Source organism: Pleurodeles waltl, chromosome 1_2 (genome assembly GCF_031143425.1).
Source record: "Pleurodeles waltl isolate 20211129_DDA chromosome 1_2, aPleWal1.hap1.20221129, whole genome shotgun sequence".
Lineage (NCBI taxonomy): Eukaryota > Metazoa > Chordata > Amphibia > Caudata > Salamandridae > Pleurodeles > Pleurodeles waltl.
This window is the reverse complement of record NC_090437.1, coordinates 541,405,096-541,423,911: the sequence shown is the minus strand read 5'-3', so window position 1 is coordinate 541,423,911 and position 18,816 is coordinate 541,405,096.

Here is an 18,816-nt window from a genome sequence, read left to right as displayed (position 1 = left end):
CTGACTGCAAACGAAGGACTCGGTGGACTCTACCGTGCAGACCTCCCAGCCACTAACTCAGTGAATCCTATCCTGGCGGCGACTAGGGCATCCTGGCAAAGGGCCCACCGACTGTTTGGGGTCCACCCCCTTATACATGCCCAAGCGCCCCTGTGGCACAACAGTGGCCTACGCATAGGTGGCGAGGTACTCCATTGGCCGCAATGGAAACAGGCAGGCATCCTTACCCTCTCACAGGTTCTGGAGAACGATGTGCTCAAACCATTCCCCAAACTACTGGAGGAGTTCGGCCTACACCCGAACCAGGAATGGAGATACATGCAACTCAAGCATTGTCTCTCCCAAGGGAATACACCTCCACAGCGGGGATCCCTGCCCTCACCGATAGTGGCTTACCTGCAGCAATGGGGACAATGCAAGGGAGTAATGTCGGGTCTATATGATCTAATTATTCGACGGCTTTACTCCCAACCGCTAATGGACAAACTACGTCTACGGTGGCAAACCAGGCTGCAGCAGGATCTAGACCCAGACGATTGGGAAGCTACCCTAGAGACACTAGACAGAGGCACCCGGGAAGCACGCTTGAAATTCTGCCTCTTTAAAATCTTACATGAATGGCACTGGTCCCCAGCGAAACTGCATAGGACCGGACTCCTCCCGCATGCGAACTGCTGGCGATGTCCAGAAACATCCTGTGACCTGATACATATCTTAGTAAACTGTACGACAGTAAGACCACTCTGGGATGCTGCGAGCTCCACTCTGGCTGAAATAATGTCACTTCCGTCACCACTTCCTCCTGCTCTTATACTTCTGCAAGATACGACCTCCCTACCAGACCTCCCTAGACCACATAAGCGACTGTTGCACACAGCGTTAGCTACTGCAAAAATTTGCATACTCAGACACTGGCGGTCAGAAACCCCCCCAAGCCCGGAGGAATGGATTACAGCCATGATCCGCACTGCTATGCATGAACGGATCATCTATAACTTACAAGACCAAGCTCAATTATTCCTACAGGTATGGGCTCCCTTCCTCACAAGGGGGCAATAGTGCCCTACCCGGAACCACCACTGTTCCCTTCTTCCTTCCCTCTCCCTCCCCTCCCCCACATGCGTCTCTTCCCCACTCTCCCTCTCGCTCCCGTACCTCCCCCTCCCTCTGTATTTCCCCCCCTCTTCTTTTCCCCATGTCGTCAGCTAGTCACCTGGTCCCAACTGATGCTGACCACAGAGTTGACATGAGCTGCAACACCCATTATCCGTGCAGCAACATCCCTCGCTTCCCAGGGTGGCACTCTCCGGTCCTTTCGTCTGAACAGGTACAACCTACCCTTTACCCTCATATCTTTACCCTCTTTAAACCCCCCCACATAGCCTAAAATATGTTGGAAGTGAACTCTACCTCAAGTTTTTATATTATGACTGATACCTTGTTTGTGCCTTATGAGTTTTTTTTTTCTTTCTTCATCTTCTTCTGTTTCCTAATATCACTGATGTGTAATTACTCCCGATTGACGGGACCCTGATCCCACTGACTCTGTATCATATTGTGTTATTAACAATAAAAGAAAAGTAAAAAAAAAAAAAAAAGATGGCACTGCTACCACCAGTAGCGCCACGCCAGTAGACCGTGACCAGCCGTATTATGAAATATAATACAGCCTGCCAGTGTTCTGCTAGTGGTAACAGTGCTCCGTCCTGTCCCCTGCCGGAAGACCCCCTGGATTCAGGTAAGTCGGGTTTCCGACAGGGGAGAGGGGTGGGAGTTGTTGTTGTGTGTGTGTCGGTGAATGAATGTGGGAGTGTGTGTGTGTATGCGAATGAGTGTGTAGTGTTGCTTGCGTGTGTGTGAGAATGCATGTGTGAATTGAAATGTGAATGCTGGTCTGCGTGTAAGTTTGGATGTGTATACGGATGTGTGTGTGAAAGAATGGGTGGATGCGTGTATGCCTGTGTGAGTGAGTTTGTGAATGCGTGGTTTGTGCCTGCAAGTGTGTGTGTATGGGGGGAGGTTTGGAAGGGAGGAGCATGGATCGGGGGAGGTGGGCGTTTTCTGAGGAGTGTTAGGGGACGGGCCTCCTACCAGTGACAGGGGAGGAATTCCCTGTCACTGGTAGGGCCTTTTTGTGACGTTACGAATGCCATGAAAATCATGGCTGTAGGCAGGGTCATAATGCCGCTGGAGGGACAGTAGCGGCCGCCGAGTTGGAGATTATCTCCAGCCCGGCGGCTGCTACCGCCACAGCGGTCGGTGTGGTATATTGGCGGGTTGGCTCGGGCCAATGTCATAATGTGGCGGTATGTACCGCCAGCCTGTTGGCGGTACTACTGCCACATTTCCACCGACCGCCAGGGTCATAATGACCCCCTTAATGTTAGATATACAAAATGAGGGTGTGCAATAAAATAAATGATGAAAGAACAGAGTCATTGAGGAAGTATTTGTAGAGTTGGAGTGGCTGATGAAAAAAGGTGGCTCAGACAAAATCAGGCTAACAGAGAAGGTACTTATTTTTCAGATTTCAGAAATCAGATGCCATACCACATAAAAATTATGAAACAATTGAAAAATTAGCCCAACGTGGCCACTTAAGGAGGGATAGGAGGCAGCATGGAAGGAAGGCTGTATTCAGTTGTGAATCAATGTGTTTAGTGTGCATACAACTATAATACAGAGAGTTTTATTCAGTGCCTGTCCGTGACAAGGCATTGCGGAATTTGATTTAGATATTATTCAAATTATAAATAATTAGATATGACAAATTAGACTTAAGATTTCAGATGGGATGGGAAAGGTGTTTTTGTTGACTGATTTCTGGAACTATTACTAACCAACAATAAACCACAATTTACACAATCATAAAGAAGTATCTACAATCAACATCATATAGCAGAATTTTGTGGTGGCTGGAACTGGAGAAAATGATACCTATGGAACACAAGGTACTTTGTGTAAACTGATTGGCACACATAGGTGGGTGCATGACTAAAGGGGACATTGGATTTGCTCACTTTTGATGGGTTTGTACCTAACTGTGGGCAAGAACACTCATCGACGACCTGTTACTTAAACATGTCTTGGTTCCTTGTTTTGGTTTGGGAATGCATGTCAGATTCAAAGTAATTACATTACAATGAATAGTGCTGATTCTATTTGTGATTTACTCAAACAATATTGGTGTTAACAGTAGACAATGGCATCCTGAGGAGAATGTATGAATTATTGGAGATCGAAACATCAACACAATTTTCCCATACGATCTAAGACTGTAACTGTTATACGAGTGAGGAGCTTTTGAAAAATAGGCTATTCCTCATAATCCTGTTGCATACAATATAATTGGGAAATTAACAGTGTATTTTATGTTTATTTTTAAAAATATTTTTTGTGTGCACTGCATCGTCTGCACGGTTTGATTCATGATTTCACACCTTACGACAGTGCACAGTTATGTATGTTGCTATTTTCAATCAACATAAATATGATATATGATTCCAGCACTTCTTGATTGATTCATATATATATTTGATGCATTGAACTATATGAGTTTGTATAATTGAAGTTGATGTAAATGATTACAGAGTATATGGACCGACTGGCAAAAAACTCTTTTTAAATTTGTCCCAGGTGGCAAATATTATGGAGTGGCAGACTCATTAGTAACATTTAATGTACAGGCCCTTGTGACATGTAATGCACTTTACTAGGGACTTGCAAGTAGATTTAATATGCCAATTGCATTTGAGACAATGTTACCTTGTTTTAGGGAGAGAGTGCATGCCCTTTAGCACTGTTTAGCAGTGGAAAAGGGCCCAGAGTCCAAAAGGCAACAAAAATGAAGTCAGAAAATGAGGAGGAGGAAGACAAAACGTTTGGGGTGACCCTTCAGAGCAGACCATTTTCCAACACAACCCCCCTCCAGCCTAAAGCCATGGTAGACTAATCAATACCTTGATGGATGTCTCTGCTTAGAGTAATAGAATTTGGACAATGGCCCACAACTGCAGGGGTACTTGCTAGTTCAATGCCTTTCTGAACTCAGTTCAACATATCTGTCTACTCTCTCAGGGACCACTGAACTGACCCATGGGGAACCATTCTCCTCGACTGTGGACCCCATCTGTGAAGTACCTAACCTTAATTTGCTCACAGATGCATCCCTGTAGGCAGACAGTCCCACCATGGCCAACACCATGATGTGGCCCATTCAACACCTTGGGTCTGACTTCTGTCCCCAACCGAGGGAAAACTCTGTTCATAAGGACAGCAACTGACAGAGGCCACTGACAGCTGACAGTGTCAAGAGCTAGGCCATGTAGGTCTCCTTGACCTCTGAAGTTTCTGAGAGTAGGGGGCAATATCCCCAGGTGACCTGAACCCTTTCTCCATTCTATCTCCCACCAGTTCATGGGTGGTATCCTGAAGCTTTTCCCCCATCCTAGGGTTTTTACCCTTGGGCTGAACAGGCAGCAGAAGTTAGTCCTCCCTCACCCTGACCCTACATTCAGACTCCCATACCTCTCCTTTTTTGGGAGTGGTGCTTCGATACAACTGATCTGTCAGGGTGCCCTTAGGGGCCACCGCTTCTAGTTTTTCTGCCACAGGGGGCATCTCATTCCTCAGAATGCAATCTATGGGCATCTGGGGACTAACTATGACACTTCTCTGGGTCACATCCCACCCCACTCCAGGGATACCAGAGCCATAGAAAGAATCCTCTGTACGAGTCACCTTACACACCTGGCTGTACTGGCCTGGGGAGTCGCTCCACCATCATGGTATGACTAGCCCCAGTGTCCCTCGGAGCAGTGACTGGGAACCGTTCATTCCCATCTGGTGGGTGTAATGACTCTCACCCTCAGGGATCACCAGCTCACCCTCTGAGTCTATCTCCCAACTGAGGGAGATTATGGCATGATCTATGGCTTGTCCCTGGGGACTTCTTGCCCCTAAGGCCACATTGGCCACTCCTGTAGAGATTCCACCAGTGGGTGGTTTCTTTGGACAGACAGAATCCTTCTGCTTGTGTCCTAGCTGGGAGCACTCAAACCAGCGGGTTGGAAATGGGGTGTCCTGGGCTACCACCCACCAGAACCACCGCCATGTTTCTCAGATGGGGCATGAGATCCCTTTCCTCTTCCCTTACTCTGGGACTTGTCTGGGTCATCTGTAACCTCCCCCTCACTATCTTTAGGGGAACCAAATCCAGCCTTCTTGGAGGTCACTCTCAGGTACCTTTTTTGACACTCTGGTGCTAGCCCAGAGGTCTTCCTCCTCAGCAAGCTTCCTGGAATCAGTCCGCTTACTATGAACTACGTACTAGCATAACTATGCAAAACAGATACTGAGCAGGTGCTCTCTCATGATTACATTGTACAGCTCAACATAATGTTCAACCTTGCTGCCCCACTCCCAGCTATTCAGTGCCTTACTGAAGTAATCAATGACATCTATCCAGGATTGGTTGAATAGCTTGTGACTATCCCTGAATCATTGGAAATACGTCTCAGGGATCAGTCCAAATGTAGCCATCAAAATGGCTTTCATGGAGTGTACTTGGTCTGGTCCTCAACCTCTAATGTTAGAAATATGCCCCTCACAAGTGTTTGCATGTGTTTTCACAGACTCCCCTCTCCCCAGTACTCTTCAGGTACCCCATGTATACTCAGTTCAACTTCATAAGCAAAAAAACACTTATCAATGTCATCTCTCACCACATAACTGGGCACCAAATACTTGAGTATACAAACCTTCTAGTCTCCATCAGGTACTGTATGTATGCTGCCACCATTACTACTGGAATCCACCTGCCTGGCCTTGAGTTCTAGCTCTTTTAGACTCAGTTCATAAGCCAGAAGTAGTTTCCTTTCTCCTAAGGCCCTTTCAGCTTCCCTTTCAGCTTCAGCTTACTTGGCTTCCCTGTCAGCTTGCATTTTTAATTTTGCTAACTGCAGCTGAAATTCCTTCTCCATTCTCCTTTCCTCTGCAGTCAGGCCATGACCAGAGACACTGCTTCCTGCCCTCACAGGTAGCACAACTCCAAGGGTGTCTACCTCAACTGTTGAAAGTAGCTCCTTTGAAGAGCATTTCACATGCTCTTCCAACTGATAATTCTCATGGGAGTAGAATTCTGCCCAGACCCTCAGCACCATTTGAAACTCTACCCTCTTGGTGGCTCCTCAGGCAGGTACCTCAATCCCTTTGTAGAAGCTTTTCAACTGGTTAACTGTGTACTCCTCCAGCTTAGCCTGCTCAAACTCCATGGCTCCCCTTATAGAACCAGCCATAAACATGATATTTAGGATATGTAAAAAATGCAAAGCAGGGAAAATTACAGAATAAAAAAATCAAAATGGTCTTTAATTGTGGGTAGGTAGTGTACACATAGCGATTGTACGGCACTGCACAAACACAATTCCTATCCTCACCGCTGATAGTAATGTTAGAAATTGGGTCTCTAGTTGGCAGAGATACACCCTGTCCAAGTAGGGACCACAATCCCAGTCAGGGTAATTCACAACACAATGTAAATTATCCTGCGCTCTCCTTTGGGTAGCTTGGCACAGAGCAGGAAGGTTAACTTTGAAGGCAATGTGTAAAGTATTTGTGCAATACCTCATACAGTAGCATAGTTAAAATGCAACAAAAAGTACTAAACACAAGTTTAGGACAATAGATAATATTTATCTGAATAAAAGAAGACCAAAACAACAAGAATTCAATATGCACAAGTCAATATATCACTTTTTAGATGTCTAGGTAAGTCTTAACCTATTGGAATCAATGGAAATATATTTCATGCACAAAGTACCTGAGATGCATCAAAACTTACAATGCAGACAGCTGCAAAGGAGGTGGTGTGTTGGAAAGTAAGCAATGTGGTGGTTTTTCCAGTGCAGCAGAGGTGAAGCGTCAATTCTTTCCTTTGGGACAAGGTGATGCGTTGATTTCCAGGTGCGCAGACTCGTCTTCTTACTGCAATGCGGGGATATTTTGATGCCCAGGAACGATGCGTGGAAAATCAAAAATGCTCTGCGATGATGAAACAGGCACAGCATGGATTCAGGAGGTGCTGCAGTGATGTTTCAGCCATGAGACAGATGCTGCTTCGATTCTGCAGGCAATGCAATGATTTTTGCAGGCGTTGCATCGTTTTTCTGGAGCAGCAGATTTTCTCCCTCTGGTGAAGGTTTTGATGGCCTTGAGACTTCTTAACAGAAGGCACACTTAGTCGAAGCACTTGGAGATCACTTCTGAGGGAAGACAAAGCCCTTGCAGCAGAGTCAGGGAGTAGTAGGCAGTAGGGCAACAAGCAGGAGAGCAGTCCTTCCAGAAAAGCAGTAAAGATGCATTCTTTGGGTGGCACAGCAGTCCTTCTGACAGAGTCAAGTTGTAGGTCGTAGGAAAGTATCCTTTTTCTTGACATGGTTACCCCCTTTTTCTGCCTGATGTCAGTGTGTTTGAATGTGTTCACTGGGATCCTGCTAACCAGGACGCCAGTGATTATGCTCTCTCTCCAAAAACTCAGTATTTCATCCCACAATTGGCACACTGGTGCCCCCATATAACCCCTGGTACATGGTATTCAGATACCCATGGCTTTGGGGTTCCAGGGGATCCCTATGGGCTGCAGCAGTTATTCTGCCACCCACAGGGAGGCCATGCAAAGGGTTCTACAGGTCTGCCATTGCAGTCTGCATGAACCAGATGCATGCACCCACTTTCACTATAGGTCACTGCACAAGATCACTATAAGTCACCCCTATGGTATGCCCTCTCAGTCCCGGGGAAGGGTGCAGGTACCTGTGTGTGAGAGCACCCCTGCACTAGCAGAGGTGCCCCCACAAACTCCAGATTAATTTTCCTGGACTTTGTGAGTGCTGGGACACCATTCTACACGTATACTGAACATAGGTCATTTCTTAAGTTCAGCTACATAATCGTAACTTGGAACCTAGGCTTGTCTGTTATCAAACATGTTGGAATCATACCCCAATAATTTAGCAAGTATTGGCTGTATGATTCCATGCACTCTGGGGGCTCCTTAGAGGACCCTCAGCATTGCTCCTACAGCCTTCTGAGGTTTTCCAGGCAGTCCCAGCTGCTGCCATCTCATTGACAGGTTTCTGCCCTCCAGTTGCTAGAGCAGCTGAAACCCAGGAAGGCAGAACAAATGATTTCCTTTGGGAGAGGTGTGTTACACCCTCTCCCTTTGGAAATATGTGTTACTGGACTTGGGAGGGGTAGACTCCCTAAGCCATGGGTGCTTTAAAGGGTACATTTGATGCCCTCTGTGCATAAACCAGTCTACCATGGTTCAGGAACCTCCAGTCCCTGCTCTGGCATGAAACTGGACAATGGAAAGGGAAGTGACCACTTCCCTGTCCATCACCACCCCAGGGGTGGTGCCCAGTGCTCCTCCAGAGGATCTCTGGGTTTTGCCACCTTGGATCCAAAGTTGACAGGGGACTACTAGAGCATCTGAGTGGCCAGGTCAGGCAGGTGATGTCAGAGTCCCATCCTGATACATGGTCACCCAGCTAGGTGACCAATCCCCCTTACAGGGCTAGTTAGGGGGTGCTTGAAAGATTCCAGCAGGATTCCTGTGCATCCCTTACTTCGACTTCGGACCAAAGAAAGTGCATCTGGACTCTCCAGGAACCGACAATCTGCAACAAAGACAAAGACTTGGCCTGCAACATTGTGCCTCCGGCTCCTTCCAGCTTCTGCAAAATTTCCCCAGTTGTGCATCCTCTGAGGACAGCCCATCTTCAGTCCGCACAGGAAAGAAGAAGGTATCTCCCTTGGAGTGAAGGAGTCACTCCCCTGCATCTGCAGGCACCAACAGCAAAGATGACTGGCTGCGTGATCCTCTCTCCTGCTGAGCTGCATGGATCCTGCATCACGGGTAGTGGTGGAAGTGGTCCAGATTGTCCTCTCTACCAGGTGTCCTACTTGGGTGGAGGTAAGCCCTTGCCTTCCCACGCAGGGCAGTACCCCTGTGCACCAAGTCTTTTGCAGCTGCCAAGCGTTGTTGGCACTTCTTCCAAGAAGTTTTCAGGCATCCTGTAGCTCCAGACCCCACCATTCCTTCCTGCGACGCACAGCTCCCTGAGTGACTCTCCTGCGGCGTGGGACTCCTATTCTTAGTGCTGCATGGGCTCCATTTGCACTTTCTGTGTCCCCGTCCTGTGGGACTCCTGTGCATGCTGCCTGTGCTTCTGTGGGCTATCTGTGATGCTGAGGGCCCCCTCTGAATCCCTCTCCTGGGTTGAGTCCTCCTGAGCCTTGCTGGTCCCCGGGAACAATACTTTCCACCCATCATGATTTGTGCCAGTGCCAAGGTTTGTTGATGGAACCCGACTGCAATCTTCCTTCTCGCATGGGACATCACCTGCATCCTCCAGGAACTCGACTCTGACTCCAGGGCTGCAGTGCTGACTTTCCTTCCTCACCATCGACCAACTCCTGCATCCTCAGCTTGGTGGGTAGGAGCTGCTGCCCCCAATGGACTCTGCTGTGTTTTCTGGACTTGGTCCCCTTTTTCATAGGTATTCCTTGCCAGGAATCCACTGTTGGTTTCTTGCAGTCACTACTGGGTTTTGCAATTCTCTTCTTCTCTTCTAAGTTGGTGTTTTGGGGAAATTCTAGTAATTTCCATTTTTTTTAGTATATGGTTTGTGCTCCCCCTAGGGCCACTTTTCTCTATTGTGTTTTACACTGTTTGCACTGTTTTCTAACTATTCTTATGCCTATTTCTGACAACTAGTGTATATATCTGGTTATATTGTACCTCCCAAGGGAGTATTGCCTCTATAGTATTTTTGGTGTTGTGTTACCATAATAAAGTACCTTTATTTTTGTAACACAAAGTGTATCCTTTCTTGTGTGTAAGTGCTGTGTGACTACAGTGGTATTTCATGAGCTTTGCATATCTCCTAGATAAGTCTTGGCTGCTCATCCACAGCTACCTCTAGAGAGTCTGGCTTCTAGACACCGCCTACACTACACTAATAGGGGATACCTGCACCTGGTATAAGGTGTAAGTACCTTAGGTACCCACCACACCCCAGGCCAGCTTCCTAAATAGGTCCAGCAGCGTCTGATTTGACGTGGGTCATAGTCCCAGTATACATACCCAAATGTGCCTTTGAAGTGAGGGAAACTTCAAAGAGTGGTTTTGAAGTGCACCAGTTCCTGTTTCAAACTAGTCCTGTGTGCCAGGAAATCTGTTGGGTGTTCTCAGTCCTTTTAAGGGTAAGTAAGAATCCCTCCACCCTTTGTGCCCAGGAAGACCCATCAGTATGCAGATGAATGCAGATGCAGCTGAGTATCCCCTGTTCATGGCTGCCTAGGTGGAATGCACAAGGGGAGCTGCCAACCGCTACAGACCAGACATGAATTGGAGACAGGCTGTAAAGCAAAGAGAGCAGTAAGTGCATAGAAATGCCTACTTTCTAAAAGTGTCATTTCTAAAATAGTAATGTTAAATCCAACTTCACCAATATGCAGGATTTCGCACTACCATTCTAACCATACCAAACATGACAATCCAACTCCTCTTACATAAATTAGCACTTACAGATATATATGGGAATTCCCAGTGCTGGCCTGTGAAAGGAGGAGCCTTCGCAGAAGTAGAGAGGACTATGGTGTTTATCACTACCAAAACATGTAAAACTTACAAGTACATGTTGAGCCTTTTATGTACACCTTAGGGGAGACATATGTGTAATAAATAGGGAGATTAAGGCTTGGCATGTAGTTTTAAATGCCAAGTCAAAGTGGCAATGGTTTATGGCAGTGGTTCCCAACCTGTGGTCTGGGGACCCCTGGGGGTCCGCAAAGTCTCTCCAGGGGGTCCGCGAGTGCTTAGAAAATTAAATAATATTAACATACCAATAAAGTATATCTGAATAAAGTGGCTAAATGTACAATTGAACATTTTAAAACATAGTGTAAATGTCAAGGAATTTGAGACTGGAAGCTAAAAAAAAAAATGGTATCCTCAGATTGGTTTGTGGGAGCAGTGTAGGTGCATCAAACACAATATAGTATGGACGATATGTGGCTTCAATTAAATTTAAAAAAGCTCCAACTTTTCCTTTTTTTTTTTTTATTGATATATGTTTGCAAATTAAATAAATGTGTTATCATGTGTGTATGTGTTTCATGAATGCTTGTTTCTGTATTTTTTTGTAGTGTTTTGAGGCTTAAATCAGCAACAGTGTTTAGGTAGGGGTCTCCGGCTTCCAGTAATGACTCTTTTTGGGGGGAGTAGTCCCTGGATTCCAATAATGATTCAGTGTGGGTCCCTGGGTTCCAGTTATGATAAAGTGGGGGTCCACTGAAGTCAAAAAGATGGGAACCATTGGTTTAGGGGCTATTTATGGGGGTGGCACAACAGTGCTGCACACCCACTAACAGCATTTAATTTTCAGGCCCTGGGCACATGTAGTGCACGTTACAAGGGACTTGCAAGTAAATTTAATATGCCAATTAGGTATGTGTGAGAAAGTAGCCTCTTTCTAGCATGGTTACCCCCATTTTTGGCCTGTATGTCAGTGTGCTTTGACTGTGTCACTGGGATCCTGCTATTCAGGACCCCAGTACTTATGGTTTGTGGCTTACTTGTAAGTATGTTTCACTGTTTTTGTCAGTATTCTTTACTGTGTCACTGGGATCCTGCTAACCAGACCCCAGTGCTTATGCTCTGTTTGGTTCCAAATTTGTCCTTACACACTAGTAACCCAGTATTTCACTCCAAATTGGCATACTGCTCCCTCTTATAAGTGCCTAGTATATGGTACCTGGGTACCTAGGGCATTGGGGTTCCAGGGGATCCTTATGGGCTGCAACATGTCTTTTGCCACCCATAAGGAGCCTATACAAAGTCTTCGACAGAACTGCCATTGCAGCCTGTGTGAAATAGTGCATGCACTATTTCACAGCCATTTTCACTGCACCAGGTCACTTATAAATCACCTATATATCAGGTCTTTCAACCCTGAAGGCTGGGTGCTCAGGTCATAGGCCAGGGGATAAGTCTTGTCCTGGTAAAGCCCCTGAGCCTACCACCACTAATACATCCACTTCAATTTCTAGTGCACCTAGTAGTAGTAGTAATAGTGGTGGGACTACTGGCAATAGTCAAACTAAAGGTGTAGTTGGGTTCACTTTTGGGTCCATTATAGAAACTGGGGTAGGTGTAGAAGCCCCCAAAACAGTTTCTGTCTCACCTGGTGGCATTGGCCTTTCCACCTTGGCTACTTGTCCCCTTAAAATGGACAAGTACAAGCAGTTAATTTATATAAATGGTGTTGAGGCCCAAGCCTACAGGGACACAGGTGCCAGTATCACTTTGGTGACTGAAAACCTGGTGTCACTTGCACAATACTTCCTTGGACAGATGTATCAGGTTACTGATATCAATAACTCCACTCAGTCTCTTCCCGTAGCTGTAGTGCAACTTAGTTGGGGTGGAGTTACTGGCCCAAAGCAGGTGGTGGTGTCACCTAGCTTGCCTGTAGACTATCTCTTAGGTAATGACCTAGAGTCCTCAGGTTGGGCTGAGGTAGAGTATAGGTCCCATGCATCCATGCTGGGTATCCCTGAGGAATTGCTTCCTCTCATTTCAAGTGAAATGAAAAAGCAAATAAGAGAAGGAGCCCTGAAGCCTCAGATCCTTCTCGCCACAAGTGTAAAAAGCAACAAAGTATCCCTGCCCCACCGTACCACTAAGGATACCATCCCTGTGGTGGGAGGGACCTCATCTGGGGTAGAACCTGTACCAAAGGAGCCCACATCTGCCACAGCTAAACTCTCAGACTAAAGGGCCCTCTCTGTGTAACCACTAAAACAGATAAGCATAACTGCACTCTTTTGGTAAATTTGGAGCAACCCTCAAGCCCTTCCAGAGAAACTTCAGTGTGGCAGCCCTGCACTACCTCTAAAGACAGAGGACAGCAGCCCTGTCCTTATGCGAAGCCTTTAGGACAGCAGCCCTGTCCCTCTCCAACTCAAGAGTAACAGCAACCCTGTTCTCGCTTAAAACCATGGGGTCAAACTGCTTGGCCTGCTCTGGCCTTGCTGAGACAGCATCCCTGTCAACTATTGCAATCCTTGGGACAGCAGCCCTGTCTTGACATACGGTCACAGGGGCATACACACTGCCCCACTTTAAACAAAATTAATGATCTTACAAATAGGGAATCTCAGAGTACGCACTTGCACTATTTTCTAGGTAAAAATCTCAAAACAGGGTGGTTCACCTCCCCACAGAGAAGTAACCATATAGTGGGTGATAAAGGGAGTAACCACTCTAGTGCAGATCTACTCTCCACTTATCACCACTTAGACAATAACGTCTTAATTGGACAAGGTTAGCCTTATTGTCCTTAGTTTCGGGGAGCATTGTATGAGAAAGTAGCCTCTTTCTAGCATGGTTACCCCCAATGTTGGCATGTTTGTCACTGTCTTTTGGCTGTGTCACTGGGATCCTGCTATTCAGGATCCCAGTGCTTATGGTTTGTGGCCTACTTGTAAGTATGTTTCACTGTTTTCGTTCGTATGCTTTACTGTGTCACTGTGATCCTGCTAACCAGGACCCCAGTGCTTATGCTTTGTCTGGTTCAAAATCTGTTCTTACATACTGGTAACCCAGTATATCACTCCGAATTGTTATACTGGACCCCCCCCCCCTTATATGTCGCTAGTATATGGCACCTAGGTACCCAGGCATTGGCGTTCCAGGGGATCCTTATGGGCTGCAGCATTTCTTTTGCCACCCAATAAAGAGCCCATACAAAGGCTTCTATATGACTGCCATTGCAGCCTGTGTGACAGCCATTTTCACTATACCAGGTCACTTATAAGTCACCTATATATCAGGTCTTCCAACCCTGAAGGCTGGGTGCAAAGTATCTGTGTGTGAGGGCACCCCTGCACTAGCAGAGGTGCCTCCATGTCATCCAGGCCCATTTTCCCAGACTTCTTGAGTGTGGGGATGTGATTTAAGTGTGCACTGCCCATAAGTCAATACCTATGTACAGCTTTACAATGGTACGTCTGAATATCGCCAAGTAAGGTGTCCAGCAACTGGGAATTGTACCCCAATGCTGATTCCAGTATTGGATGCACAATCCCATGCACTCTGGTGGCTCTGCAGTGGACCCCCAGTACTGCCATACCAGCCTTCTGAGGGCTTCACTGCAGCCCCAGCTGCTGCCACCTAACAGACAGGCTTCTGCCCTCCTGGGGTTTGGGCAGCTCAATCCCAGGAAGGCAGAACAAAGCATTTCCTTTAGGAGAGGAGTGTTACACCCTCTCCCTTTGGAAATAGGTGTTACAGGCATGGGAGGGGTATCCTCCCAGAGCCTCTGGAAATGCTTTGAAGAGCACAAATTGTGCCCTCCTTGTATCATTCAGTCTACAGCGATTCAAGGAACCCCAGTCCCTGCTCTGGTGTGAAATTGGACAAAGGAAAGGGGAGTGACCACTCCCCTGTCTATCACCACCCCAGGGGTGGTGCACAGAACTCCTCCAGAGTGTCCCTGGGCTCTGCCATCTTGGATTATAAGGTGGTGGGGAACTGTGGGAGCATCTGAGTGGCCAGTGCCAGCAGGTGACGTCATAGACCGCTCCAGATAGGTGCTTACCTGGTTAGGTGACTAATCCCCTTCTCAGGGCTATTTAGGTTCTCTCCTCTGGATGTTTCGTCAGATTCAAATTGGAAGACTCCAGCAGGAATCCTCTGCATTCTTTACTTCATCTTCTACCGACAGATCAACCGCTGACTGCTCCAGGAACTCTACAAAACACTGCAACAAAAAAGCAAGGATGACTTCTGCAACATTGTATCTTCAGCTCCTGCCGGCAACTGCAACAGTTTCCAGGTCGTGCATCCTCAGAGGACTGCCTGTCTTCAGCCTGCACCAAAAGAACCAAAGGAATCTGCTGCGGAGTGACACAGTGGCTTCCCTGCTTCAGCAGGCACCTCTGCAGTGACGACCGGTGGCTTGGGTCCCTTCTCCACATGACAGGCGTGGATCCAGCAAAACAGGTGAGTAGACTAAAGTGACTCTGTCAGTCCCAACATCCAGCTGTCCAACTTTAGTGAAGGTAAGACCTTGCCTCCCCACGCAAGACAGTACCCCCATCCACTGCATGACTTTCAGTTGCCAAGGCTTGTGTGTGACCTTCAAAGAAGTTCTTCATGCACAGCACAGCTTCGGCCCCCAGCACTCCATCCTGCGATGCACAGCTTCCTGAGTGGTTCTCCAGCAGCGTGGGAATCCTTTGGTCGTGCTGCGTGGGCCTCCATTTGCACCTTCTTTGTCCCCGTGCTTTGGGACTCCTGTGCATGCTGCCTGGTCTTCTGATGGCTCTGTGTGTTGCTGAGAGCCTACTCTGTCTCCACCATGACCCCCCTGGTCATGGGCAGTGCCATTTTCTGCTAACTGCAAGCTTTGCGTGTGCGAAGGCTTGTTGGCGGAATCCAGAAACACAAACCAGACTGCATTCATCCATCCGGCCTGGGACATTTTCTGCACTAACCAGGAACCCGCATCTGTCTTCTTTGGTGCAATACTGACTTTGTCTTCTCACTGGTGGTTCTTCTTTTGCACCTTCATCTGGGGGTTAGAAGGGTCTCCTGTTCTCCCTGGACTCTTCATCGCTTCTTGGACTTAGTCCCCTTCTTCCACAGGTCTTTCAGTCTCTTCTGGTTCTGGCATTATCTTCTATGACGTCTTCTAGTGTGTTTTAGGAAACTTGCTGTAGTTTACCCCTGCTTTCCTGGGCTCTGGGGTGGGGTAATTTACTTACCTTTGGTGTTTTCCTACACTCCCAGCTTCCCTCTACACAGTTTAGGTGGGAATCTGACTTTGACATTCCACTATTTTAGTATATGGTTTGTGTTGCCCCTAGACCCATTGCAACCTATTGTGATTTTCACTGTTTGCACTATTTTCTGACTATTTACTTACCTGTTTTTGGTTACTAGTGCATATATTGTGGAAATTACTTACCTCCTAAGGGAGCATAGCCTCCAAAGTATTTTTCGCATTGTGTCACTAAAATAAAGTACCTTTATTTTTTCTAACACTGAATATTGTCTTTCATGTGTGAGTACTGTGTGACTACAGTGGTTTTGCAAGAGCTTTGCATGTCTCCTAGTTCAGCCTTGGCTGTTCCGCCTACAGCTACCTCTAGACAGCCTGGCTTCTAGACACTGACTACATTTCACTCATATGGGATAACTGGACCTGGTATAAGGTGTAAGTATCTTAGGTACCCACTACAAACTAGGCTAGCTTCCTACAGTATTAGACAATGTTATTGTGTTCTAAGGAGAGCACATGCACCTTAGCGGTGGCTAGCAGTGGGTAAAGTGCCCAGCATCCTAAAATAGAGTTCAGAAAAAGAGGAGGGTGAAGGCAAAATGTTTTGGGGTGAACCTTCAGAGAGGGCCATTTTCCAACATGAGGCATCTGTTACTTATGGTCTGGAAAGGCACATCCTGAAGAAATGGCATCCCTTGATGCAGATTTGTTGGAGATTACCTCTATTTCAGAGACTGTTTTGCATGGGTCAAGAGTGTGATCCTATCCTCCTAATTGCCTGTGAGGTGGTCCCACTGATCCTCAAGACAATCCTGAAGACAACACGTGGAGATGGGCATTCTGAGTTAGAAATACACATGAAGCCATCGAGCCAAGAAGGGATAACACTGTCCTCTCTGTGGTTTGAGAGGGTTTCATGAGAGATTGTCAAAGGAATTGATAATAGTCTCTCTTCGAAAAGACACACTCTTGCTTGACTTTTGTCAATGAAGGCCCCCAAATAATGCAATGTCTGAACAGGAGTAAGGGTTGACATGCTGTGACAAATATGCACCTGTAATCATTGGAGAAGATCGATTGTTCAGTGGTAAAGCCGTCGGTCTTACTGAGGAGTCAACACCTTGATGGACCAATAGTCTAGATAATGCTAGATGAAAACTCCACGATTCCTGAGGTAGACAGCTACCACTGCCATGTACTTTGAAATAGCTCTGGGGCTGATTCGAGGGCAAACGGAATCACTTTGTATTGGTAATGATCTTGACTCATGACGAATCTCAAGAATGTTCAGTGCTTCTTGGCTTTTGGAACATGAAATTTTCATCTTGGAGATCTATCAAGCAGCACCAGTCTCCTGCGTATAACTGGAGGTGTTCTGCTGCAGTGCCAGCATTTGAAACTTTTTTCTTGGAATCTTTGTATAGTTTCAAATTGAGAATTGGTCTCAACTCATTTCTGGACCTTTCTTGTTTTATCAGAAAGTATCAGGAATAAGTGTCAGTTCCTCATTGTTTGGAGGAACAGTCTGTGTCATTGACCTCTGAGTGCACCATCTGTAGATGGTGATTGGATGGTTTTGGCTGTATATTTGGCAGAGGACTTGTGCACCTCAGACATTACCCATTCTGAACAATATTTGTCACGCAGGCTTCATTTCTGATGGATTGCCACTCTGTCTGAAAATGTGAAATACTTCCCCCTACTGGAGTGGGTAATGGAAAAGGTGAAAGGAAAGATTCCTTGCTTGGTGCCTGCTGTAGGCTTTCTTTATGAGCAGCGTTATTGAGTGTCTCTCCCTCTAGGCTTCCACCACTATAGTTGCTGTTTAGTCCTCTGCTGTTGGAATTGCTGTTGACCTTGGTACCAGTGAGGTGTTTGAACCCTCTGAGGGAAAAAATTTCTTAGGTAGAGCCTGTAGGGATTTTGTTGTTGCTTTTGTTAGTCAAGCCAAACTGCCTTAAGGGTGTCCATTTCTGATTTCATGCAGGCTATCTCATCATCTGTGTGACTACCAAAGAGTGTGGATCCTGAGAATGGCAGATTAAAGATCTGTTGTTGTTATGTTGTTATTTATGCTTAAGGGCCATGAGACTGGGCCATGAATGTTGATGTATTGACACCCTATGATCGTACTTGTGTGCCGCTAACAAGAATGAATTAGCTGCAGCACGGATGATCTGGTTGGAGACCATCATCACCTCGTCGCCCATGTCCAGGAAGTTTCTGTAAGGAGTCCCATAAGGCCCATTTATACCTGCTCAGAAGAACAGATGCACTTGCTGCCTTCACAGTGGTAGTAGCTGAACCGCATACCTTGCGACCCAGTGAATCTAATTTCTTACTCTCCTTGTCTGATGGTACAGTGGATGAAGGAGCGGTAGAATGATGTTTTTCAGTTGCTAGGATGACCACCAGCTCTGGGGGTGGGTCGGATAGGAGAAAAAGTGTGGATCTATCTCTGGAGGCCTGTATTTCTTGAAGTTCAGCATCAACAGAGTGATTTAGCTGAAGATGGAATGAGGAAAAGATCCCTCACTGGTTCCAACAGGCCAGAAACAAAGGAAGTAGAGGCCTTAATGCTGATCAGTGGTGAAGCGTCTCAAATATGACTGATGTGGAGAGTGTTGGAACTGACATCGGAATATTTAATTTTGCAGCCTCCACCAGGACCTCCTGGAATGTAGTGACATCATCCACTGGGGAAACTCGTGGTTGCGAAGAGTAAGACAATATTAGTGAATATCTTCCTGTGCTGGAAGAGCAGGTGGAGTAGTAGGAATGGTGTCTAGACCGTGTACGTGATGTTGACCTAGACCTAGACGCATGATGATGATAGTAAGAGTGTCTGTAGGATGGTCGATATAAAGAGTGTGGGACCTGTGGTGATGTCTGGAATGGCGCAAATGGTTTCAGAGAAACTCTTAGTCTCAGAAGAGAGGCTTACACAGGTAGAGAAAGTGGTGTT